We start from the raw sequence: 22,881 nt of genomic DNA, 5'->3' as shown, positions 1-22,881 counted from the left end.
AAATTCATAAAAAAAGTACATGCAAAATTGTTTACTCTCAACAAAAATTTCTCAGTATGGTTAAAAAAAAAAGATAAAGTAGCTCTTTTTGAGAGTTAAACCTGGTTCCACAAATTAGCACGCTAAACAATTTATGCTAGAATTAAAAGAATTTAATCCCAGATGTTTTCTCTTAATTTTATAGCTGAAGGCCCCAATTAGATGTTGCTTCTTTCTTATTATATAGATATGGAAAATGGGATTCAGAAAGTTCACATTATTCCCTTCCCCAAGGTCACACCTGCATTACTAGCAGAACTGGATGTAGAACTCATTTTTCCCCCCTTCTGCGTCATTCTACAGTGTCAAATTGAATGCCTATTACATCATCTTTTTAATTTTGTTATAGTGGTGATATAATAATATAACACAACAGTTTACAAGGCAACTGTATGCCTAATGTGCATTCCAGAAGGAATCAAGAATATTTATACCTTTATTAGGGAAGAATGGTTTTTATTGTTATTTACTATTTCCTCTTTCCCTTTATTTTGCATAGTCTCAGTTCTGAAGAGGGTAAAAAGCAGGCTCAGTCACTATTGTGTAACCAGTGAAAACTTCATGGATCTATCTCTGTAACAGCCTCCAGGTCAAAAGTCTAGATTATCTCAAAATCATCCAATTCTCTACAACTCAGTGATGTCAATCATCAGGAAAGATCAGCTAACCTATCTCTCCACAAGCATTTTGACTGACTTAGTGTTGACAGTATCTGGTGTCAACAAAGGACAATAAACAGAGAGGATATTTGATTTGTATCCTTTCTGTCTAAGGCACTGGAGGTACACATTAGATTTATTCTCTAAATGGCCAGTGTTCTCCTTTATCTTATTTTTAATTTAATTCAATAAAACAAACCTTTTTCTTTGAATCTTCTTTTGAAGTTCAAAATTGTGCATATTTTTCAAAAAAAACATCGTGAATGAGGCTTGCTAAATACAAGAAAATTTGAAACGCCTTGAAATCATATTAAACTGTGCTCAATACACAATAATTTGAGTAAACAACATGATTAAATTTTTCTTGTAAGATATGCATATGTGTACAATGACATTTTTGTTAAAGAATATGATACTTTCACTTTTCATTAGTAGTTTTCCTTTACAGTAGGAAGAAAATCAGTGAATTTGGAGTAAGACTGTCTTGTTTTTATGTTCATGTTTTAAATTTACTTATTACTTTGGACCTACAGGTATCATTAACATATGGATATTAAGATGTATACTCAACAGAGATGGTCCAAAAGACTATGGAATAATCAAACAGTCATTATTACAGCACATTGACAGAGAACTGGTAGAAGTTCAGCTTGGGTTTAGACAAGACCATGGCACCAGGGATAACCTTGCTCATGCCAGATAAATTTTGGCTAACAGCAGAGAATACCCGAAAAAAAATGTCTATTTGTGCCTTATTGTCCATCTCTCAGATGCATAGCAAGTTATATGAAAGACCATGGTCTGTATCAGACTAACTTTAGTCCCCAAACTGATGTCACTCCTTCAACAGCTTCTTGGTCTATGTTTCTCATGAGCCCAATTATGTGCTCTGGGATTCCCATTCTTCTCAATGTTGTCCATAATTTATTATTGACACAGTCAAATGCTTTTGTATAGTCAATAAAACATGCTTCTGATATTCCTTTGGCCTCTTATTAGAAGGCCCAAATTTCTCAGAAAGAAACTCATGTTTGGAAAAGTGGAGGATCAATGAAAGGAAGACCCTCAATGAGATGGATTGGCACACTCACTATAGCAATGGTTCAAGTATGTCCGAGATGATGAGGATGGCATAGGGCAGGGCAGGGTACAGATTGACTGTTCATAAGCACCTAAGCAATGACACCAACGTATCATTAAGGATTATGTCTATCACCGAGTGTCTAAACTAAAACTCAGATCCATTGCTTCAAGTAGTTTCTGATGCACAGAGCCTCTCCATAGGGTTTACACCTGGTAGCAGATTCTTCATTTTCAAGTAGCAGCTTTTGTGTTAAAACTACCAACATTTCAGTTTGTTGTTGTTGACTGCCTTCAAATTGAGCATGACTCATAAGGACCCTATGAACAAAAGGCCTGAAGCCCCTCGACAACTCTTGACATTTATCAAAGTTCATAAGTTTCTGGAGGCATGTTGTTTAGGAAGTGGATGCCACTCCTGCTTCCAAATCTGTCATAGTATGTTATTGCTGTTATGTGCTTTTGAGTCACCTTTGATGTATAATGACCCTATGTACAGCCACTCTGAACTCTTCCCTGTCCTGAGCTAATCACACTAATTCTGACACACCAACCCCCATTGCCCCAGTTACTGTATCAAAAATTACAGACATATAAGTAAGCTGGGATAACTTTGATGATCCAAATCTCCCTGGAATCTGCTGGAGTAAGATAGGCAAGCTCCTTGCCCATAATTTATAACCTCTAAAACCATGCAGGAAAGTCAGCAATGAGGCAGTTCCAACTCAAAGGCATTGAGAAGCAAAGTTCAAGTTTATTCTCTCTCGTATAGAATTGAACAAGCAGTCTAGGACTCATATTGCTGTTCATATTTTTCAGAAAGTCTGTAGGTGGAATTAACCGTAGCAGTGTTTTGTGGAGCTCCCAGTTGTTAAACAGGTTTGGAAGCAGGAGTGGCATCCACTTCCTAAACCACATGCCTTTGTGGAAGCTCTGTGAACTTGGAGAAATAATGATAGTTATGGAAAGTCATAAGGTCTTTTGTTCATAGAGTCTCTATGAGTCGACCTCAACTCGATGGAAATCAAATCAACAACAACAATTCAAATGCTAACCTAAAGGATTTTAGTACTAATCTATCCAGTGATCACTCAATTCACTCATTTGTATTGGGTCAAAACTGACTTAGAGTTGTTTATCCAGCAGGGTTTCAGGAGTCTGTAAATTACATAGGTGGTGATTGCATATTTTTCTCCCAAAGAGCCTATGACAGATTCCAACTGCCAAAGACTCACCGTAATTGGGTGAGCAGTACAGCTCCTCACTGACTATGCCACCAGACCGAGTGCAGAAAAAAAGAACAAAGTTATCCTAATATAAAAGTCAAGAAAAGTCATTTCTATTCTGTAAAACATAAGATCTGCGTAAGTCAGAGAAATTATCAACAATGATGGTTATCAGGACCCTAGAGCCCTTCTGCCTTGTTTTATAGTCATTCATAGGTTCAACCGCATAGTTCAGGAAATAAGCTTTTTGGAGAACAAAAGTAAAGTAAGCTATAAAGATGAAGAGGCGAAGAGTATTCAGATGATGGCTACAAAGAAACAGCTATATGACACACAGCACTGAAGTGCCACTGTCTGGAAATAATTAATGCTATGTCTAGCTCACTAAAATGGCATTTGATCTCCAAGATTTTAAGCCTAGTCAGATTTTGGGTATTCTGTCAGTATTACAAAAGTAGATGTTATAGCAGTAGACAATCAGAATCTCTACTAGTAAAGACTAATATTAACTATGCAAAGGCATTTAATTGTGTGGATCATAACAAATTATGGTTAACATTGAGAAGAATGGGAATCCCAGAACTCTTCAAAACCTCTACCTAGATTCAAGTAGCTGTTGGGAGAACAAGGAAAGGGGACATTAAATGGTTCAAACTAAAAAAGGCATGTGTCAGGGTTGTATCCTTTCTCAGTTCATAAGCTGAGCAAATGATTAGAGAAGATGGAGTATATGAAAAAAAATGTGGCATTAGGATTGGAGGAAGACTGATGAATAACATTCAGCATACAAATGCTATACAACCTTACTTGCTAAAAGTGAAGAAGACTGGAAACACTGCCAAAGATCAAATAATACAGTGTTCTATATGGACTGTACCTCAACATCAAGAAAACAAATTTTCTAACCACGGGATTAATAGGCAAAACCATAAGAGATTGAGTGAATATTGAAGCTGTCACCTCCATCTTACTTGGATCCACAATCAATACACTTGGCACCAGCAGTCAGGAGATCAAGAGATGTACTGCACTGGGAAAGTGTACAGTCAGAGATTTCTCCCAATTATTGAGGAGCAAAGATGTTAGTTTGAGGACTAAGGTGTACCTGATTCAGACTATGTGTTTTCTCCAGTCACTTGAGAGTTGGACAACAAATAAGGATGACAGAAAAATTGATCCTTTGAAATGTAGTGTGAGAGGACAACACCTAACATCTCATGCACTCTCAAAATAACTAACTGCCATGTCTTTGAGAAGGTGTAGCCAAGTGCTCTTTGGAGACAGGGATGGCAAAGCTTGGTCTCTAATACTTTGGACACATTGCTAGGAGAGGCTACTCCTTGTAGAATGATATCATGCTTGGGAAGGCGGGAATATGGAAAATGAGAGGAAGATCCCTAACCTAGTGATTGACAGTGATTGCAGCAATAGCCACAAGTAAGTCAGACATTGAGAAGACAGAACAGGATAGGATAAATTTCAGATCTACTGTCGATGTCATTATAGGATTTATTCAGTCAACAGCTCCTAATAACAACTACTAACAACAGGCTTTTGCTCATTACGGATATTTTATGCAAGTGTGATCATGCAATATCTTTCCTTTTTGGTCATCTTTTACTTGATAACATATTTTTATGGTTCATGTATGTCATAGACTGTGTCAAGACTTCTTTTTTCATTATATGTAAATACTACAATTTACTTTATCCATTAATCTATTTATATTATGGACACTTGGGCTCTTCTATCTTTAGGCTATTATGACTAAAAAATGAAATGGGAAAAGCAAGTCAAATATTTGATTCTTTACTTTGAATTATGTAGAGAGGGTAGTGTAGATATATAGAGATGTTGTTACTGTGTACCGTTGATTTGGAACCGACACATAGTTGACAATCCAGTAGGTTTTCAGATGCAGTTTTAATCACATGTGAGGAGATTTCCTGTCATTATCCCACGGAGCACTTGGTAGACTTGAACTGCATGCCTTCAGGTTTGCAGTGTAGCTCCTTACCACTAGACCACTGGGGCTCCCTACTTAGAGATGGAGATATATAATCACACATACATAGACTTATCTATCAGGAAATCAAAAGATGAATTTCATTAAGAAAATCTGTTGTCAAGGATCTCTCAAGAGTCCTAAAGAGCAATGGTGTTAGTCTAGAAACTAAGGTGTGCCTGATCCAGGCCATGGTCTTCTCCATTGCTTACTACACATCAGAGCTGGGCAATGAATACGGATGACAGAAGAAGCATCGATGCCTTTCAGTTGTGTTGGAGAAGAGTACTGAATATACCATGGACTTCTAGGAGAACAAACAGGTTTGTACTAGAGAGTGTGAAACCAAGCTGCTCCTTGGAAGCAAGGATTTTGAAACCCATCGAACAAATTTCAGGCATATTACCAAGAGGCACTAGTCCTTGGAGGAGGAAATCATGATTGGAAGGAAGAAGGTACAGTGCAGAAGATGACCGTGGATGAGATGAATTGACACAGTAATTAGGTATGTGTGTCAGAGACAGTGAGACTGACTCAGGATAGGGCAGGGTTCAGAGCTGTTGTGCATAGAATTACTATGAGTTGAAAGTACCTTCATGGCACATAATAACAACAACAGCAGCAGTTATATAGATTTCGAGTGTTGGATCGTATATTATTCTATATTCAACTATTGTTCATTATCTTTCCTTTCCTCCCCCCACTATGGATGCCCTATATTATAATATCAGATACATGTTATTTTTAAAATTTTTATAATAACCAATATAAAAACCCCCTAAATGGAAACAGTAGCATATTTATACTTTTTTCCTAAAATACCTCTATAGTGTTTGAATCATGTACAATATTAAAATACAACAACTCTTTTTAAAATAAAGTTCCTCCACCTTACTCAATATTTTTATAATCATAGTCTGTGCTTTTATGCTCTTTTTTCATCAAAAAGATGTAGTATAGTTCCATGGTTGAAAACATCTGTTGTAAAGATATCAACTAGTTAAATTCACAAAAATAAGATGATTTACTCGACACTGCCTTACCACATTTTTCGTTTTAAAGCACAATCTGTGTAGCAGCCCTTCTTCCCCAATCTGTGCTTTAAAATGCTACCAACCTGGAACGCTCTCTTGCTATTACTAGAAACTGGCATAACGAATTCCACCCTCTCCTTGCAAACCTTGCATGCCAATTTCGAGGGAGGATTTGAGTAGTAAACACTTGACACAATATATTTCCTTTCAACTCGTGAGACGTGGAGTCTCCCTTAGGCACAAGTTTGAATATTTGAAACGACTTTTATGTCTTTCAAAATCTTTGACAGGAATGAGGATTCGGAACCTGCCAGCGATGTGTCAAACTGCATCAGTCCTTCTGTTGCCAGGAGTGATTGAAGACTATCTTTTAAGATGAGTTCCCAAAGAGTGATTCACTCAAAAACAGCCTGTTCAAATAACAAATCTTTTTTTCTGAGAGCTAAAAACACCCTCACAGTATTATAATTGTATCAATCAATTTATCAATTATCTTCTGCTTTTCTTTATGTTGTTATTTGTTGTTTGGTGCTATCAAGTCCTCTATGACTCATAGGGACCCAACAGATCTGAGCCTTGCCTTATCCTGTGCCATCTTCACCATCTCTGACCTTGTTGAGCATCTTCCTCCCTCTTACTGACCCTCTACCTTTCTCAGGATGATGTCCTTTCTCAAGAACTCGTCCCTTCTATGACAATATGCCCAAAGTAAGGTGATGAAGTGTCAATATCCTTGCCTCTAAGAAGCACCTTGTTATTTCTTTCATCAGTCAGTTTGATGGAATATTCAGTATATTCTTAACCCTAGAATTCAATGACATTTATTCTTCTGTAATCTTTAGTCATTGTCCAATTTTCAGATGGCATAAGAAGTATTAAAAAGTCCATGACTTAAATCATGGGACTTATTAGAACTATAAAAGCAGGCAAACTTAGACTCTGATTTCCCTTAATTATACAATTGGGGGTGTTATTGCTGTTGCTACGTGTCAATGAGTCAACTAAGACTCATACAGACTCTGTGAACAATGGATCTAAACCCTACCCTATCCTGTGCCTTCCTGGCCATATCTGATGCACATGAACACACTGCTACAATCACTATGTCAATCTATGTCGGTATTTCCCTCCTTCACTGATCTTCCATCTTTCCAAGTATGATGTCCCTTTCTAATTTGACTATCCTTGCCTCCAAGGAACAGCGTGGCTGCACTTTTTCCCAAGATATATTTGTTTGTCCTTTTGGAAGCTCATGGGATATTCAGTACTCTTCTCCAACACCATAACTCAAATGCATCAATTCTTCCGTCATTCTTAGTCATTGTCCAACTTTCAGCTGAATAACAAATAATTGAGAATATGATTTAGATCAGGTTCACTGTAATCTTAAAATTGACATCATTGCTATTCAACACTTTGGAGAGGTATCTAACAGCAGGCTTTCCCAGTTAAATATGTATTTTGAGTTCCTTGTTGCTTGTGTCAAAGGATTTTATTGTGGAACCAAGTAAGATAAAATCATTGACCATTTATATCTCTTCTCCATCTATTTGGGTATCATCTTTTGGCCCAGAGGTGAGGATTTGTGTTTTCTTAATGTTGAGGTGTAACTCATATTGAAAGTTGTAGTCCTTTTTTTTTTTTTTAAAAGTTGATCCTCTGCTATGAGGGCTTAAAATTGTCGTCACTGTCAGCAAGCAAGATTGTGTTATCTATATCACACAGGTTGTTGAGGCATCTTCCTCAGTTCCTGGTGCCACATTCTTTTTCATATAGTCCAGTGTCTAGAATGATTCATTCTGCACATGATTCAATAAGTCTAGAGAAGATATACAGCCCAAATGCACACCATTCCTGATTATATCACAATAACTGTTGTTGTTGATGTATGTCATTGAGTCCGTTCCAATCCATAGCTGACCCTCCAGTAGGTTTTTAGAGGCAGTTAATTGTAGCAGAGGAGATTAGGAGATTGCCCATCCTTCTTCTGTGAAACAGCTTGTGGCATCAAACCACATGCCTTCAGGATTGCAGAGCAGCTTCTTGCCATTAGGCCACCAGTGCCACATCAATTAGTAAATGATTATTTAACAATGTATTCTACACATTCCAATTTCATTAAAATGAAAGAATGTGATGTCGGTTTGATAATCTAGACTAAACCCCTCTGTGCAAATATCTGGACTCTGGAGTCAATCTGTCTTACCTCCAGTCTTGGTTCTATTACTGATTGAGTGTGCAACTTTGATAAAATTTTAACTTTATTGTATACATTTTTTTCACAAGAAAAATGAAGGCCATAATAATTTCTATATAAGAGTTGTTTGAATATTAGTTTGTGCTTAAAGGTACATAATATTGTTGATATTAGGTGCTTCTGGGTTGGTTTTGACCCATCGCAACCTTTTATACAGCAATAAAATGCTTCTTCATCTTGCACCATGCTCACAACCACGACTATGCTTGGCCCCATCCTGGCACCACCCCGTCTGTCCATCTCACTGAAGGCTGTTCACGTTACTCCACTCACTCTCACTCATCCTTTGCTCTCCATGTGGGAATTGACTCAATAGGCGACCCTCTGGGGAGTTTCTGGGAGGCTCTACATCACAAAGTGGAATGTGACTCATCAGAGAGGTGAAGCTTTAAGGTTAGAGCACTATTCCCTACAATTACAACTCCTGGAGGACATTGTTGTTGTTGTTGTTATGTGTCATTGAGTCGCTTGCGACTCATAGCTACCCTATGTACAACAGCCCTAAACTCTGCTCTGTCTTGTGCCAATCGCACTATCTCTGACACTCCCATCCCAATTATCCCAGTCACTGAATCAATCCACCTCATAGAGGGCCTTCCTCTCCTGCATTGTCCCTCCACCCTCCCAAGCATGATGTCCCTCTCCAGGGACCGGCCCCTCCTCACATGTCCAAAGTAAGTTAGACGGAGCCTCAGAATCTTTGCCTCCAAGGAGCCACCCGGTTTAACCCTTTCCAGGACAAATCTGTTTGTTTTCCTAGCAGTCCATGGTATTCTCAATACTCTTCTCCAGCACCACAGCTCAAAGGCATCAATTCTCCTTCTATCCTCCCTGGTCATTGCCCAACTCTCTGATGCATAACAAGTGATTGTGAAGACCATAGCCTGTATCAGATGCACCTTAGTCTCCAGAGAGACACCATTGCTCTTCAGTACTTTGGAGAGGTCCCTAACAGCAGACTTTCCCATTGCAATTCACCTTCTAATTTCCTGGCTGCTGGTGCCAAGACTGTTGACTATGGAGCCAAGCAAACTAAAGCTGTGTACAATCTCAATCTCTTCACCATGCATCCTGATGCTGCCAGTTGGTCCAGTGGAGGACATAGGAAATATTAATATGTGTTACTTCTCACAGTCATCAACATCTCTCTGATACTATTTCCCCACATATTTAAATGATTTTACTCTTTCTTATAAAGCAATAATAGTTTCCACAGAATCAGTTTCTTGGTTCTTGTGTTTAAGGACTTTGTCTTTTCTGAGCTGTGTTAATTGAATCACAATTAAATCTTTTACAGTTTTGAATTATTGCTGTATTGTCAGAAGAATGAACTTTCCATTCAAAGCGAGCACTTTATGAATTAACTTCTATTCCGCCCCATGTTGAACAATAATATAGATCAGCTACATAATGGTTTTACTAATAAGTTAATGAGAACTCGCTAGAGGTACCCAGCAATGGATGTATATCAAGACTTACAGAGTGAGCACTGAGTATGTTATAAGTCAATTTATATTATTCAATTAGTAAATAATCAGAATTAATTGAAGAGCTACTCTTCTTTAATCTGGATGGATAGATAGATAGATAGATAGATAGATAGATAGATAGATAGATAGATAGATTCCTTGTTCTTTTTTCCTCTGTTTGTGAATCATTAGGTAGGAACTCTACGTTTATATATCCTATCCTTTAGAAAGCAAGTTTATATAGACTGTTGGTTATTGTTGTTATGTGCCGTCAAGTCACTTGCAACTCATAGCAACCTGTAATAATTAATGTTAAGAGAAAACTGAAACTCAGATGTTAACAGTCTATTATTAGTCATTCTAACAATACCCCCAGAAAGGTAGGGTTAACCAATGGCAACATAAGCGTTTTCTCACTTCCCTTTTGTGATTTCTTACCCATTTGTTGCTTTCTTTAAACTATTCCTAATTGTTGTTTTGAGTAACATTGAGTCAGAACCCAGTCATATGCGACCCTCCAATGAGTTTTCAGAGGCAGTAAATCCCACAGGAAGAGATTGCCCATCTTTCTCCCATGGAACAGTTGATGAATTCAAACTGAGGAACTTTGCTTTGGCAGAGCAATTCTTTACCACTAAGCCATCAGAGATCCTAAAACCACTCCAACTACCCCTACTCACTGATGATAAAGGTAATAATCGTGGATTTGGCAATATTGTTTTCTCTGGCCCAGACCACGTACTTCTAATGATGATGTACAGACTTGAATTAAGGGAGAATCTGGTTGCCTGGGAACCTGAGGGGGATGCTTCACAACCTGTGCCAAGGCTATGATTGGAGTATGTAAGGAATGATTGAGTGTATAAGGAAGAAGAATCCAGTGTAGCTGAAGAGAAAAATTATGAAGGCAAAATGGCCTGAAAATGATATGGACAGATAGCTGGAAGCCATATTACACAACGGTTTGGGTACATTTGGATATTTTCAGGCATTTTATTAAAAATAATGCTAGAACCCACTTGAAGCTGCTTGTTGTTGTGTGCTGTTGAGTTAGAGCCAAACACATAGTTGTCCCTCCAAAAGTTTCCAGAGGCAGTTAATGGAATGGGAGAACGGAACACTGTACTTCCTCTTCTTGCAGAGGGACTGGTAGATATAAACCCCAAGCCTTTTTGCTTTTACTCTGTACTTTGCACATTATAAAGATGACTTTATCTTTGTGTGCAAAACAGACAGAAGTGACTGCAATCAAAGTAGGAAGACTGGAGGACGGTGAAGGGCTTTACTCTCTTGTGTCCTTATCTACTGATTGTTAGCACTACTTACTGTTCTACGCTATTAAATAACCAAGAACTTAAACTCCTTTTTGTTCTACACTAAAATAGTTTTTGAGACAATACCATGTTAAATTCACTTTTGTATCCACGTAATGCTTACTAGATTGTCTTTTCATATTCAAATATGGATTTCCTTGTGATTTTGAATGTATATTCATTAAGTCATTTTTAATTATAGTTTTACCTTTACCTACAATAAAAATTTTATGTGTAGATTTTTAATAGTCTTCCAAATTAAGGATGCAGTAAAATCAGACAAATTGGAAAAGTAATATATATTATAACTAATGTGTTGTAATATTATAGTGGAATATTTATTAAATGGTCACTCAAATACATGGTTCTGAAAAAAAATCTTTCATTATCAATATTGGCAATCTTTCAACAGCTCTATACTTACATCAGACTAAGGGGATTTTGTACTGCTTCCAAAGAATTAAATTTGCATATGTGACACACATCCACTTTCTAAACTCTGCATAGAATGTAAATCATTATATAATCTTATTCAATAGAGATGAGTGACAAGAAACACATGCCACCTCTCAACTTTCTTCCCCCTGATCAAACATTATGTTTCTTGTAAAAACAAAAGAATGTGGCTCCATTTATCCTTTCGGAATTGATACACATAACTCTGACTGATCTTAGCTTTTGCATCTAAGTCAGTGCAGTGAGAGACACAATCCAAGCCAGATGATTGTAAACAGCAGTAGGAAACTAGAAAGGACACGGACTTCACAGTGTTGTTCAAGGAGGGCACACGGTAAACACCAGATAAAGTCTAATGAGCTCCACAGGAAGAAAGACCCAATTAGAATTGTAAAGACTGTTGTTATGTGGCAGTCTGCTTTTCCTTCTTTTGATTAACTCTGTCTACAACATACATAATGATGCTCCTCTAGATTCTAGAAATAAAAAGGAGATGAGAAATTAACCAAATGCATTTTATTATGATCAGTCAGGGAGTATCAAGATCAAGCATAAGATCAAGAACTTATTCTTTATTTTATCTTCCATTGTATTATAAAATAAAATTATCCTTTGGCCATCTAGTTAATATTTGATATCCCCCACCTTCTTTAGACGAACGACTCTATCAGAAAATTAAAGAAACCTGCATGATTAGTGAGGGAGTTATAAAGAGATTGTAGGAAATAGAGATTTTTGGTGTGGTTTTTGTCCCCTATTTCTTTTCTTTCTTGTACTCTCCTCTCCCCTTCAGGGAGTTCTCATAGAATAGGGAGGGTTTTGTTAATTCAAGACAGCACCTTTCTGAAGGTTCACACTCACTAGATACTCTGCAGAAGAACGTTGAGCAATCTCCTCCCGTGTGATTTACAACCTGCTGGAAAGTCCACTATGAGCCCCTTTCAACAGCAATGAGTTTGATTTTCTCCTCATTCTTGTTAATCTTCCAACATAAATGATATCCCTGCAAACCTTTCATTAGATTTTACAGTTGTCCTTTTTGTTAAGGTCATTGAGTTCAGTATGACTGATAATGACCATGTAAATGACAGGTGTGTACCTGTCCTATCCTGTACCAACTTATCAACTGCTAGTACTGTATCAATTCATCTCATTGAGGGTCTTCCTCTCCTTCTTTTCAATCATGTTGTCCCTCTCCCAGCAATAGCCTCTCCTAACAAAATGTCCAAAGTATTTGAGACAAATCTTCATTATCTTATCTGATGTGTCAAATGTGTTAATGGTCACCCATGGAGGACAGTGTGGGGTGGAGCTCCCCGATTAAAACAAGCTTGGAAGCAGGAGTGGCATCCACTTCTATAATAGCTTGCCTCTGGAAACCCTATGAACCTGGAGAAAGGATAAAAGTCAAACAAGTGTTGAGGACTTTTGTTCATAGGGTCCCTATGAGTGGCCTATAACTTGAGGGCTCTTAACAACAACATAACAATTGCTCTTTCAGACTTTGGAAAGATCCCTGAGAGCAGATTTTGCAAATTCAATACACCTCCTGTTTTCCTGACTGCTGATACCAACAGTGTAGATTGTAGCCCCAAGTAAGATGAAATTGTTGACAATTTCAATATTTTCTCCACATATCATGACATTTCCTATTGGCCCAATGGTGATGATTTGTGTGTGTGTGTGTGTGTGTGTGTGTGTGTGTGTGTGTGTGTTGAGGTTTAATTCATATTGAAGGCTACACTCTTTGATCCTCTGTAGCAAGTGCCCAAGTATCATAGTTTCTCCTCACTTTAGTAAGCAAGGTTGTGTTATCTGCGTAAGGTAGGTTGTTGGTGAGTCACAAATCATGATGTAATATTCTACTACATAAAATCTAGCTATTCTAATGATATGGTCAACATACAGATTGAATATGTATGGAGAAAGAATACAGCCCTGGTGCACACCTTTCCTACTTTTAAACTATGTAGTGCTCCCTTGCTCTGTTCATATAATAGCTTCTTGGTCTAGATATAGATTTCATATTAGCATAATTAAGTGTTCAGAATTCCCATTCTGTTCAATGACCATAACCATAGTTTGCTATGAGCTATCTAAATATTTTTGCATTGTCACTAAAACAGATAGACATTCTTCTGGTATTTTCTGCTTTCAGCCAAGAGGCAAATGACATCAACAGTGATATTCCTGGTGCCAAGGCCTCTTCTAAACTCTGACTTCTGGGTGTTCTCTGTTAATGTACTGTTATAGACATATTTGGATGACTTTCAGCAATATTTAGCTTGTAGTTGTTGTTTGTCTTCAAGTTGAGCACGACTCATAGCAACTCTATGAACAAAAGGCCTAAAACTTTTCTATAACTATCAACATTTATCAAAGTTCATAGAGTTTCCAAAGACATGTTGTTTAGGAAGTGGATGCCACTCCTGCTTCCAAATATTTAGCTTACATGTGATATTAATGATGTTCTTCAATGGTTTCCACAGTCAGGCTTATATTATTATTGTTGATTTGTCACTCAGCATAATTTGTTCTAGAGTCATCCATGTTGTGCTATCCTTATCTACTTAGTAAGGCTCTAATTGAATAAATGTATTGATAATGATATTCCTTTCTTGGTCTCGGTATAGATTTTTCTAATCCTATCTTAACCAAATATGTAAAATCAGTTGCAGTTAAGTAAATGCTGACTCATTGTGATCCTTTGGAAGACTGATTTTTCAGAAATAGATCACCAGGCTTTTTTTCAGCGGCGCTTTATGTTTATTAAAACTCCCAGGCTTTCAGTTAGAAAACAACCAATACACTTGACATTTCTGACTGTTAATCTTTATTAAGGAACCCTGGTGGCAGAGTGGTTATGTTCTTGCCTACTAACCAAAACGTTAGTGATTCATTACCACCACCCATAACAGTGTCCTTCTGTAAAGATGTACACTTTTGGAAACCCTATGAGACAATCCTGTCCATCAGTTTTGTTAGGTATTGGTATTGACTCAATGGCAATAGGTTTGATTTTGTGTTTGTTGAATGGATGGTACTTTATCAAAATCTTGTTGCAAAAAGATAGTTTCCAGTTTAGATATTATTAATCCATAACCACAGTCCTTGATAACTACTCTCACTGAGAATATCATCACAGGCTTCCACTTACCAACATAGTGTCTTTTTAAAATCTTATTAAACTCTTGGATTCTGTGAGTTGATAATGCACTGAAGGACCATGAAAGCCAACTTTTTTCTAATCCTTGGTGTCTGAAACCATAGCTGGAAATATGTGAAGGTTGAATACAGTGAATGCCCAGTGTTAGAAAATAAGTCTGGGTTTCTGGGGGTTAGCAATGGCTGCTTGTTGAGACCATAAATGCACTTCTGAGATGAACATCTTCATGTAACGTTTCCATGAGGCCTCATAAAAGGGCCCTTTAAAATAGTTATCATTTATACATCATACTTTCAGGACCCAAAGGTTGTTTCTCCAGATAGCATAGCAGAACTTGAATGGGTTTTATTATTATTTTTAGACATTGAAAATACCATTGTGTCACTTATGTTGAATTTAATTACTCAAAAACTAATTATAAACCTGCCTAAATTCAGGGAGAGCATAATTAGATTGTATCTAGGTAGGGTGATGGTATGTTCTAGAGGATAGTACTTTGGCAAAATTCCCAACACATATTGTTATATCAATATAAGTTTTAGATTTTTTTAACATTTTTAAAAAACCTATATTCAAAAGAAAACACTAGGGCAAATTCACCTATTCTAAGAGTAATTGCACAATATTCATCAGTACTAAGATAACTGTTATCACCTGCCCACATACATAGCTTTCTTATCCATTTGGTTCCAAAATCTTATCAGTGCTTTGCTTTGGAAAGAGTTCTTTTGAGTGTGTGTGTGTGTGTGTGTGTGTGTGTGTGTGTGTAACTTTTGTGGTTAGAGCAGTTGGTTTTAAATCTTTGAGTCTACTTGTACTATCATGTTTATGTGCACTTTCTCTCTAATTATCATCATTGCAAATCCTGAATGTGAGCTTATATCTTACAACACAGCTGCAATTGGGACTAGGTCTTATTTTAACATGAATAGAATTGTCTAATGATTCTCAAGGGCACTATTACACTGGGAAATTTTCTTAGTCTAAAGGAAAATAATGTGCATCTAAAAATAATGTAAACACATAAAAATGATTTAAATTATGTAACTGAAATGGATATAAGAATAAAATATGTTTTCATGAGTTAAACACTATTATCAGTTGCATAATACAGTCCTTCAGAATCTGTGATTATGTCAGAAAAATGGATGTCAATAGCAGATACAGCATTGCTCACCTGGATACTTCAGCAAAAATCCAATTTTGTTTTTGTTGCTATTGTTATGTGCCTTTGTATCAAACTAATTCATAAATACTCTATGTGCAACAGAGGGAAACCTTATCCAATTGTGTGCCAACCTCACTATCTCTAATGTAATCAAGATGATTGCTACTGTTACTCTATCGATTCATCTTCTTGAGTTTTCCTCTTCTTGAAGAGGAAATGGTGTCCTTCTCCAGAAAACTGCTTTCCCGGACAATATGATGAAACAATGTGAGGAGAAATTTCATCAACATTGATTCTAAAGAGCATTCTAGCTATATTTGTTCCAAGATAGATTAGTTGATTCTCTTGGTAGTTCATGTTCAATACTCTTTGCCAAAATCACGAAAATTCAGAAGTGTCAATTTTTCTTTATTCTTCTTTACCAATTGTCCAATTTTTACTTGTATATGAATCAGTGCAATATATCATGGTTTAAGCTGGTGCACCTTAATCTGTAATCTAATATCTTTAGTCTTAGCACTTTAAAGAGGTCTTGGCAGCAGCTTTGCCCAATTTAACATATCCTTTGATTTCTTAACTACTGCTTCATAGATGTCAATCATGAATAAAAGCAAAATTAAATCATTGAAAACATCAACTCTTGCTCAATTTATTATGATTTTGCCTATTGGTCTAGTTGTAATGATTTTTGTTTCCTTGATTTTGAGCTACAATTCGTAATGAAGGTTGGAGACTTTGAACCTATACAGGAAGTAATTCATATCTTCTTTACCTTCCAAAATAAAAGTTGTGTCATTGGCATATAGGACTTTTTTAAAATTTTTTTTGTTTTTATTTTTGTTATTTTGTGAATCTTCTTTCAATTCCAATGCCACATTTTTCTGCATATAGTGCAGTGTCCTGAATAGTTATTCATCATATAGATTGAATAGTTACAGTGAAATAATACGACTTTGATATGCATTTCTCTAATTTTAAATATTTGTTATTCTGTTCAAATGACTGCTTCTTGGAAAAAAAAATAAATGTTCTGTACAAAAAAAAATAAACACTACAGAACATTTCTGCAAGACACAGTAAAAGACTTAAAGATAAAGAAAAATATGCCCTGTTTATGCATAAGAAGACTCAATTGTGAAAATGACAATTTTGGTAGGAACCAAAAGCAGACTAGTTGTTCAATGCAATTCTAACACAGATACCAAATTCATTTTTCAAGGAGATTGGAAGGGAAGTTGACAAGTTTATTTGGAGAGGCAAGAGATAAGTAAAAACAATTCTGAGAAACAGAAATAAGAAAAAGAAAAAAAAAAACAAACAAAAATTGCAAAACAGTCATGAGAAACAAAAATGAAGTGGAAAGCACAGCACCCCCTGACCTAAAAACCAACTATATACAGTGGTAGTAACCAAAATAGCATGGTATGGGTACAATGGCAGGTACATAGACCGACGGAAGAGAATTTAGAACCAGAAATAGACCCAGCTATCTATGATCAACTGATATTCGACAAGAAAATCAAGTATGAAGTGGGGAATGACAACATTTTCAATAGACGGTGCTGGCAAAACTGGACTACACCTACAGAAAGCCGAAATGGGATCCACATTTTAGCCTAAACAAAAATCACCACAAGGTAGATGAGAGACCTAGGAGTAAAGCCCAAAACCACAAGTTAATAAGAGACAAACTGGGATCAAGATTAGGAACTATTGTCTGTAGTATAAAGAGACTGCCAAATACAGCCATAAATGCACAAACTGAAGAGGATAAAATTGATGAATGGAATCTTCTAAAGATGTAATCCCTGTGTACATCAAAAGCTTTTTCCAACAGGGTGAAAAGAAAACCTACTGACTAGGAACAAGCATTTGGCAATGCCATCTTGGACAAGTGTCTCAGAACATTCCTGCAAACTCCATAAGTAAAAGAACAATAACCCAATTACAAAATGGGCAAAATACATGGAAAGAATTTTCACATAGGAAGATATTTGAGTCTTCAACAGACACATGAAGAAATGCTGCAAATCACTGGCAATAAGAGAAATGTAAAACAAAACCAGTAGCAGTGGCAATGTTTAACAAGACATCAAGTAATAAATGTTGGAAAGGATGTGACAAGATACGAGCTCTTATACATTGCTAGTAGGAGTGTAAAATGGTACAACCATTCTGGAAAGCAGTTTGGTGCTTCCTCAAAAAGCAGAACACAGAAATTCCATATGACCCAGCAATTCCACTGCATAAAACATAACCTGAGAAGATTAGAACTGAGGAACAAACTGAAACTTGTATACTAATGTTCATAGAAGCATTATTCATCATTGCAAGAATATGGAAACAGTCCAGATATCCAACCACAATTAAATGGATTGAGAAATTCTGGTGCATTTATACAATGAAATACTATGTGGCACACACAAGCAATGATTTTGTAAATTATTACCTAGCTTGAGCGGGCCTGGAGACCATTATGCTGAGTGAACTGACTCAGCCCCACAAGGACAAATATTGTATTAAACCATTACTGTAGAATGAGTATGAGGATCCAAGGTGAGGGGAGGGAGGAAGCAGAGGGATGAAAATGTGTCTTCAGATGGGTGGGGTACAGGTGAATGAATTATGGAGTTACACAATTTCATAGGAGGGTGAGGGTAGTTGGAAGAATCTGATCTGAAAAACAACGTATTCTAATTTTGTAAATAAATTAGTATATATTTTTACAAGCAATGTACATGAATGAAACACAATGTATACAAATTATTGTATGCAAACCAATTTAAAAATTATAATTAAAAAATGAATGCTTTGTAAACAAAACACAGTATAAGCAGTATTTTTTTACCAACCACAAATTTACTTTTTTTTTTAATTTTCATGAACATTCACAGAGATGTTGAATTTTTCTCCCTGCCCACCCCTCCCCCCATCTCTCTTCTCTTTGAAAAGTAAAAAAAAGAAAAAATTCCTTCATTGGTATACAATCCCCCCCAATCCACTTCTCTCTGCAACCTTCATTCTGGACTCTTGTCATAACCATAATACTCAATCATATATAGCTTTTCAATTGTTCTCTCCCTCATCTGTTTCAATGCAGTATACATAATTTATCCAATTGTTCTCAGTCTCACCTCAACCCTGATGTCAGTCCTGTTCTATAACAGTGGCACTATGCAGTATTTGTCCTTTTGTGACTGAGATGTTTCACTCATAAACAGTCTTAATAAGTAACATTTCTTTAGTTTCGTGTGTCATAATATTTTTAATACTTATTCCATTGACTATGGAAGGAAGAATCTCATTCTTATGATAGTAACAGGAAAGGTTTATCAGAGTATGAATCATTATAATTGTTACATTCTTCTTTAAGCAAGTTATGGAACAAAATATTTTAAAAATAGGATAGAATGTTTGTTAATTTCATGGTGAAGGCAGGCTCTCCTCCCTGTGCTGTGTGAACAAAGATAAAAGTCAAAGAAGAATCCAGAATCACAATATGGTGATATGATTCTGTTCATTAGCATTCATGTTACATTTTGGTCATTTTCAAAACTCTCTTCTAATAGATAAGCATTCAAGTCATCAGTATGGAATATTAATTTTACTATGGATGTGGTTTTTTTAAAGAGAAAGTGGTATATTTTTTGTAAACATGTAATTGATTAACAGATTCATATCTAGTATATCCCATAATGCCTAAGAGACAGAGAGAAAATTCAGATTTAAGTAAAACAATCGCTAAATTTCTTCTTTCTTGCTACTCACTGCATAGGAATTCCCCTTCACATCTGTTTTTGGTGTGATATTATATGACAAAAGCAAAACAGAACAAAACCCCAAAACCTCTCTTCTTTCATTTCCCAGATTGCAATTTAAGAAATAAGGTAATCACACATCCTTCTCCCATGGAGCATCTGGTGGATTCAAACTGTGTGCCTTTGGGATTGCAGCATAGCTTCTTACTTCTAGTCTACCAGCCTCAAATTAAAACGTTTTCTCTGGTGGTTATAATGGGAGCAGGATAAAGTTAAAAGCTCAAAAGAAGGTGAGTATCTTTTCCTCTGAGTATCAAAGACTTTACTTTCTATTCAAGATGGTAATCTTATTGAAGAAGAGGCAGCATTTTCTTGCATAATTTGTATTTTTAAAGTGATCATCCGACAGAACTTTTTATAATGTTATCATTGTTAGGCACTAACAAGTAGTGTACAACACAGCGACCCTTTGAATAATAGATAATAATGCTGCTATGATCGTTGGTGTATATGTTTCCATTTGTGCCTCAGATCTCATTTTCTCAGGGTATATTCCAAGTAGTGGAATAGCTGGGTCATATGGAATTTCCATGTTCAGTTTTTTGAGGAAGCACCAGACTGCCTTCCAGAAAGGTTGAGGGGACTGTCTTCAGAAAGTGACGTCTTTTTTAAAAGGTGGAGGGTCATAGGAAGATATTCTTAATTAGATAGCTTGACGCAATGACCAATGATTGTGCCTGGGCTAGAGTTTATCAGAGATGATGAGGATCACAAAGGAGAGGGCAGGATTCGTATCTATCATTCAAAGGGTGGCTATGACGTACTCGACTTGCTAGTTCCTAACAATGATAACGTTATAAAAAATTCCCTCAGATGATCACTTTAAAAACACAAATTAAGCAGGAAAATGCTTCTTCAACGAGATTATCGTCTTGAATACAAAGTAAGATCTTTGGAACTCAGAGGAAAAGATATTTGCCTTCTTTTTAGCTTTTTACTTTATCCTGCTCCCATTATAAGCATCAGAGAAAAGAAAGTTTTAATCTGAGGCTGGTAGACTAGAAGTAAGAAGCTGTGCTGCAATCCCAAAGGCACACAGTTTGAATGCACCAGAGGCTCCATGGGAGAAGGATGGGCAATCTCTTCCCATGTGATTAACGGACTGCTTCTGACAAGCCTGTGGAGGGTCAGTTTTGAGTCAATTTGATTAGACGACACACAACACAGCAATTGAACTACAGGAAGTTCTAGTTGCACAAAATAATCCATAGGGAGTCGAGCTGCAGCTCCAAAGCTCACATCTCTCTGCTAATTCAAATCCACCAGTAGCTCCATAGGAGGAACAGGAGTCATCATCTTCTAAGTGACTTACATACTTAAAAGCACAGTGAAAGAGTGAAAAAGAGATTGAAGAACAAGATAGATAGATAGATAGATAGATAGATAGATAGATAGATAGATAGATGATAGATAGATAGATAGATAGATAGATAGATAGATAGATAGACGGACACACGCAGGGAGAATGAATTACTCTATAAAAATATCTGGTAGTGCAGTGTGCTATGTGTTATGCTACTAATGAAAAAGTGAGTCAAATCTACCAGATGCTCCAAAGAAGAAATATGGGGTGCTGCCTCTCATGAAACGATGTTCTTGTTGATTGCTGTTGAGTTGAGCATACTCATAGCCACCCTATAAACAAAATACCTGCAGCCTTTCTATAAGTATACAGCCTCAAAAATCCAATGGGGATTCTATAAGAGTTGGAATCAATAACACTAAGCAATTGGTCTATGAAGTCCTCTTGTCATAGTGTTGTTAATTTGGTAACAAATGAGAGTTTGGTTGGAGTATGTCATACTCTCTGCAGGAGAAAGATGAACAATCTACTACAATTAAGAATTACAGCTGTCAAGGCCTGATGGAAGGTCATTCTTAGTTGGATAATAAATCTTACAATAAACAACTAGTCTATGGTACCTTTCTGGATAAGGTTGCATTTATTAAAACATCATGTAAAAGGATACAGCATCCTATTTTATTTCCTCCTTTCTTGGGGTGAGAGCTGACTTCTATTAGGTCATCTATTGCTGCATAACAAATCATATATCTCCCACTGTTTCCTAAGCATACACTTTAGTTTTGCCTGCAGTTTCATCTGGGCCCAAATGTAGTTATTTTGTGGTTTAATTGTGCTGAATGATTCGAATGGGTGGCCCACATGCACAGAGGTAGAGAGGGACTGTGAGGTGGATCCTATAATCAGGTGGCATTGTCTAGACTTCTCATGTATCAGCAGCATTCTAAGAGGAGAAAGGAAGTTGCATGTCCTGTTAGTAAGTCCCCTTCCACATCATCCTGTTGATGAAAGTAAGACATAAAGCTGGTTAAGATTCCACAGATGTGAGAAGAGACTGAATAATGAGAGGAGCTGTAATGAAGCTGTCACCACGTTCAATTCATGCTACCACTCTTTGATGTAACGGTATTTTTCTATCTAACCTTTACTTGCCTTTGTCTTCTAATGATATTTGTAATACGTGAAGAGTTAAATGTGTTAAGATCTCCAGAAGCTACGGAACTATTTCTGTTTCTTTGCACTTGTGATTCAATGACACTACCTGGAAAATGGTGTTTATTATCTATGAGAGACAATTTAGGATGGTGGCTTAAGAATATTCATTTCAAAGCCAGCTGACTTGGATGTGACTGTTGGCTTAGAGATTATCCACAGGGTGATGTTGGCCATGCTCTTTAATTCTGTATGTGTCAATTGTATAATTTGCAATTGAGGGAAAAATAAAGACTACCTCTGAAGGATTGTGTTAGAACCCTTGAGAGATGTTCATTGTTTTCTTTCTGGGTGGAGTAAACACTTATGTACTTGGTTAGCTGCCAAAAGGTTAGCAATCCAAACTCACTCAGAGGCACCTTGGTAGAAAATTCGGGCAATCAAACATTGAAAATCCTAGGTTCAACTCAGCAACACGTTGGATAAACTTAAATCAGAGCCAACTCAATGGTAAATGGTTTTGTTTTCATTACCTAATGTAATACTTGTAGATAGAGTCATATGGGAAGCCAAACTTTATACCAAATATTATATGAAAACCCTTGTTCAGGAATTGAAGGAATTACAGATATATAAGTTAGGATTTCTCTTGTGGCAGAGCCTAGAAAATGAGCTGTTTGTTCCCTGCAAGACAGGAGCCAGCAAGGGACCCCCTACAGAGGGAGTGTCAGTTTCT

Source organism: Elephantulus edwardii, unplaced genomic scaffold (assembly GCF_000299155.1).
Source record: "Elephantulus edwardii isolate Elephantulus edwardi_28Jun2011 unplaced genomic scaffold, EleEdw1.0 scaffold00029, whole genome shotgun sequence".
Lineage (NCBI taxonomy): Eukaryota > Metazoa > Chordata > Mammalia > Macroscelidea > Macroscelididae > Elephantulus > Elephantulus edwardii.
The sequence above is the reverse complement of the archived record's forward strand: the minus strand, read 5'-3'. Positions refer to the sequence as shown.